Here is a 5,409-nt window from a genome sequence, read left to right as displayed (position 1 = left end):
CTTGCTTGGGTCCATATAAGGGCTACAGGACATCATGAGACACCCAAAACACAGTTATTTAAAACATAAACAAACTTTACATCTACATATAGCCTCCAAAGCACATGAGCAAGTTTTATCATTCCAAACCTCACATTAAATAGCCAGTATTACAGAAATAACAAAAGGCAACTCCGCAGACATTGAGTAAACACATATTGTTTACACCGCCGGCAGCCAGGGAACACCATCTCCAAACGCATCAAATCCACTGTGCATCACTGAAGCCACTCCCTGACTCACTAACGCCTTCCTCCTCTGTCCTTTCACCGCATCAATCTGCTCTACAAATGTCACACTGATAACTTCCATGTCATTAAACCCAACAGCAAATTTCAGTCCTCATCTTACTTGGCCTCTCAGGAGAATTCTCCCTCCTTCTAAAACATTCTTTCCTCTTGACTTGCATTACTTCAGAATCATCTGGTATGTTGCCCACCTTTCTGGACTGTCTAATTTTCAATCTCCTATGCTAGCTCATTCTCCTCTAATTAATTAGTAAAGATGGAAATTCCATAAGCCGTGGTCCTTTGCCATCTCTCTAGCTGACTTCAGGTATCTTCTATACAGCGTATAGTTTTATGTCCTTTGAGCGCCAAACCCACATATTTGCCTGCTCAATACCCCACTTGAATGACTTAAGGGAATCCCAAACTCAGCCTATCCACAAATGAACCCATGACCCTTCTCCTTGTCTCTCCAGTTTGTAAATCTCAGGAGCACTTGCATCAAGACAGCTGTTTAAGCCAAAAACCTGGGACCATCCTCCTCTCCCAAACTCCCACCTCTTGGAACAGCCTGAACCACGTGACTTATGATAAGGCTTTGGGACAGGCTGTTGTGAGTTCCAGTCTCTGCAGGAACTGAAGACTGAAGGTTGGCCATGCTGCTGAGAGCAGGAGCTAGGAGAACAGGGGAGCGATGGCCGCAATGAGAGGGCGCCAGCTACCAAGTGGCATGCACTCCTGGCGGGATGTCAGCTTCCCATGGACAGAGTGCTCGGTTTGCACCCTCCTGTCAGCATCTTACTCAAAAGGGTTGACTGTCAGGCAAGGGGCTCCCAGAAGCAAGAGAAGGTGGGGTACCTACCAGGATTAGATGCCCAGGAGGGCTGGGAAGAGTGGTAAGCGAAGAGCACTACTGCCCTTCCCCACCTCAGGGCTCCTGCCTGGCTGGAAGACAAAGGTCCTGCAATGACAATGAGACCAGACTTAAACTAGACAAACTTAGGAATGGAGAGTGACTAGGATGTTAAGGAATCTGCCACAGAGACGGTCAAGCCCTGGGGTCGGTCCTTGTCAGGCCTCCAGAGAACTCAGAGGAAGCATATGGGTGCCTGTCACTTGGTGGCAACCATGGACAGTTATCCACCAGCAGAGGAGATTCTGACAGGGGCCTGTGAGGTGACAGAGGCGTCTGCCTGGATGATCTAGCACAAGATCCTTGTGTTAAGGTCAGCTGGTGAGCAGCCTTAACTCTATCTGCTACCTCAGTACCCCTTTGTCATGTACTGTCATGCATTCCCAGGTTCTGGGGGTTAGAATGGGGACACCACCTGGGTGGTGAGGACTCATACTTACCGCCAGGGGATTTCAGGTGGACAGGAGCCAGGTAGAGAAGCCAGAGAGGGAGGGCTTTTCAGAGAAGTTCGAGTGGTCTGGTTTGGTTGGAGCTTAGAATTTATGAAGTATTGGGTGACAGATAGAACAGCAGCCTGAGGTCACATCATTGTCAACTTTTTTCATTTTAGCCACTCTCTTAGCCAGGGGTCCTCAAACTTTTTGAACAGGGGGCCAGTTCACTGTCCCTCAGACCGTTGGAGGGCCGGACTATAGTTTAAAAAAAAACTATGAACAAATTCCTATGCACACTGCACATATCTTATTTTGAAGTAAAAAAACCAAACGGGAACAAATACAATATTTGTATTTGCATGTGGGCCGCGGGCCGTAGTTTGAAGACCCCTGGTCAAGAGTCTCTGCCACCCACAGATTGCTCTCCAACGAAGCGCGATGACTGGAGGAAAATGCAGCTTCATGCTAAGACCCTGTCAGACACAGGCTGCTCAATGAAACAGCTACGGAATGTGAGTGGACCATAGAAAATTGTCAGTATTTGACCATTTTGGCCAACAAAAATGGCTATTTCATATGATTCAAACAAGCAATGAGTATTTTTCCAGTACTTTATTATAAAAATTTCCAAACACACAACAAAGCTGAATTGTATAGAGAAAAGCCGTATACTTACCACTTACATTCTGCCATTAACATCTAATTGTAATGCATATGGCCTGTCTATTCATTCTTCTCTATCCATCCATTTAATCCATTTTATATGCATAATGCATTTCAAAATAAATCGTGGGCATTGGTTGACTTCCCCTAAATACTTCAGCTTCTATATCATAAACTACAGTTCAATTTTTCCTTATCAGTTTTTATGTAAAATTTACATAAAATGAAATGCTCTACTTTTCAGGGCACATTCCCTGAGTTTTGACAAAAATATATACCATGAACCCAAATTCCTAGTAGGACATAGCATACTAACACCCCCAAGTTCTCGCATGGCCCTTCCCAGTCACATTCCACACCAGCCCCAACCCGGAGGCAGCCCCATTGTTCGCCTTTTTTTTCACTGTAGGTTAGTGCTGCCTGTTCTTGAAATTACATAAGAAGGGCATCACATAATAGGTGCTTGTTTGTGTAAGACTTCTCTCCCTCAGTTTTATGCTCCTGAGAGCCACGTACTGTATAGTAATAGTGCATTCTTTTCTGTTGCTGTGTAGTATTCCATTGTAGGAATATACCAGCGTACATCAGGATGCATTCATTTTCCTATTAGTGGACACCTGGACTCCTTCCCATTTTAGACCATTGCAAATAAAGCTGTTAGGAATCTTCTTGTACAAGAGTAGTGAGGGATATTAGGAATAATGTGCTTGCATTTCCCTTGGGGAAATCCCTAGGCGTGAAATTGCTAGGGCACAGGGCAAATGTATACTTCATGTTGTAAGAAACTGCCAGACCTTTTCCCAAAGTGGCTCTACCATTTTACATACCCACCAAGAATGTCTGAGAGTTCTTTTGTTCTATGATCTTGTCAACATTTGGTGGTGTCAATCTTTTTAATTTTAGCCACTCTGGTAAGTATGCAGTCGTAGCTCACTGTGGTTTAATTTGCATTCCTCTGGGGACAAATGTGTGGGTACTTTTTTCAAGTGCTTATTGACCATTCATTTATCTGCTTTTTGAATTGTCTATTTAAATCTTTTGCACATGTAGCTACTTTTTAATTGCTCTTTTAAATTCAATTGTAGGAGGTCTTTGTATTTCCTAGAGACCTGTCCTTTAACAAATACACATGTTAGAAATTTCCTCCCAGGCTATGCCTTCCCTATTCATTTTCTTAAAGCATCTTTTGATGGTTACAAGTTTTTTATTTTGATGATGTCTATATATTAATTATATATATATGTGTGTGTGTGTATCATTTTTGCTTTGAAGATATATATATTTTAATATATCACCAAATTGGAAAATGTTACTTTAACCTTAACAGGGTTTCTATGCTTCCCATGCTGAGATGTGACATCTATATCAGCAGTGACACACAGTCAATGGATCTGTAATGCACTATCATCAACAGAAGCCTGTTACTGTCTCAAGCCCTGTGCCATTGAAAATGAAGGTCGAAAAAATCAAAGGCCAGTGTGTCAATTAAATGTGGGTTAGTGTAGGTATCACAGAGAGGAAAACCAAGAGGGAAACCCAGTTTGAGAAATATTTTCATTAGCTCTGATGACTCACAAAAATGTTCTAAGCATTTATTTTCCCCTCAAATTCAATTGGATGAAATATAATTCCTCTGCCACCCAACAGTCCTGCCAACACTTGAATTCTTGACTTCTTTCAATATGTAGTTTACTAGTGTTTTTATTTATATGTTTTCCCCCCAACTTTTCATGACTCACAAGTTTAAATTATAGACTGTTGTAATGATAATAAAAAAAAACTTCTTTTTATTATGATTTTCACCCTAATTTAGCTCATAAAATCTTTAGAAGAAAACACAAAAAGCAACATGCATATTTTAGAGAAAAGGCATATAATTTACCTGTGAGACTTTGTGGGAGTAAAAAAACCTAATTTAAAAAAATCCTTATTGTAAGAGACATCACAAATTCAAAGGTGGGCTGGAGAGTCAGTTTAAAAGACACTAGAATAAATTAGGGAAATCTGAATGTGAACTTGATATTAGGTAACAGCACTGTAGCAGTATCAAATTTCCTGAGCATAACAATTACATGAGGTTACGGGGGAGCACACCCTGGTTCTTAGGAAAAGCATGTTGAAGAATTCAAGGGTAAAAGTATCATGATTTAACTTTCTAATGATTCAGCAGAAAAATGAATAAATAAATAAAATGGCATGTGTGTGTATGAGAGAGTGTAGAGAGACAAATAGAAGGCTAAGACATCAAAATATTAACAACTTGTGAACCTAAATAATCTTCCTGCAACTGTCTTAAAGGTTTGAATTTTTTCAAATTAAAATGTTGGAAAAATACAGACTTCCAGGCTCATTCTGAAGAATCAGACACTCTAGTGCAGGGGTGGGGAACATCTGGCCCACTGGCCGTATAAGGCCCCAAGAAATCATTTGGTCTGGCCCTGCCAAGTCAGTAGGGGTGACTTAATTAAATGTTTGACCAAATATAGCAGGCTAATGTTTAAGCTGATAATTCTGTATGGCCCACGAATGATGTTAATAAATATCCAACTGGCCCTTGTCAGTAAAACGGTTCCCCACCCCTGCTCTAGTGGGTAAAGGCCAAGAATCTAAAATAGTAAAAGCTCCCAGTTTAATTCATGATTGAATTCTGGATAAGTAAAAAAAAAAAAATAATAAGCTTCAAGTTTTAAGGATGCTTCTAGGGACAATCAAAGAAACCTGAACACAGAATGCATCTCGATAATACCAGTGTGAGATTTCTTGGGTTTCAGAACTCAATTGTGGTTATGTAGGAGAATGTCCTTGTCCTTATGAGTTTACAAGGAAAAGTAGTGAAGTGAGCTAAACTGTCATGAGGACTATAACTTTTAAGGAGTTCCAGAGAGAGAGAGAGAGAGAGAGAGAGAGAGAGAGAGAGAGAGAGAGAGGTAGATACACCCACATAGAGTGCACACGTGGCAAATAGCTAACAGTTAGTAAAGCCAGTGAACAGTACACGCAAGTCTTTCAACGGACAAATCTTCTTGCTATTATGTAGGTTTGGAAGTTTCAAAACAAAAAATTGGAAAACTATAAAAATAAAAAGAAAATTCAACTGGCTTTTAAAAAGAAGATAATAGAAGTCAAGAATCAA

Source organism: Myotis davidii, unplaced genomic scaffold (genome assembly GCF_000327345.1).
Source record: "Myotis davidii unplaced genomic scaffold, ASM32734v1 scaffold1, whole genome shotgun sequence".
Taxonomy (NCBI): Eukaryota; Metazoa; Chordata; class Mammalia; order Chiroptera; family Vespertilionidae; genus Myotis; species Myotis davidii.
The sequence above is the reverse complement of the archived record's forward strand: the minus strand, read 5'-3'. Positions refer to the sequence as shown.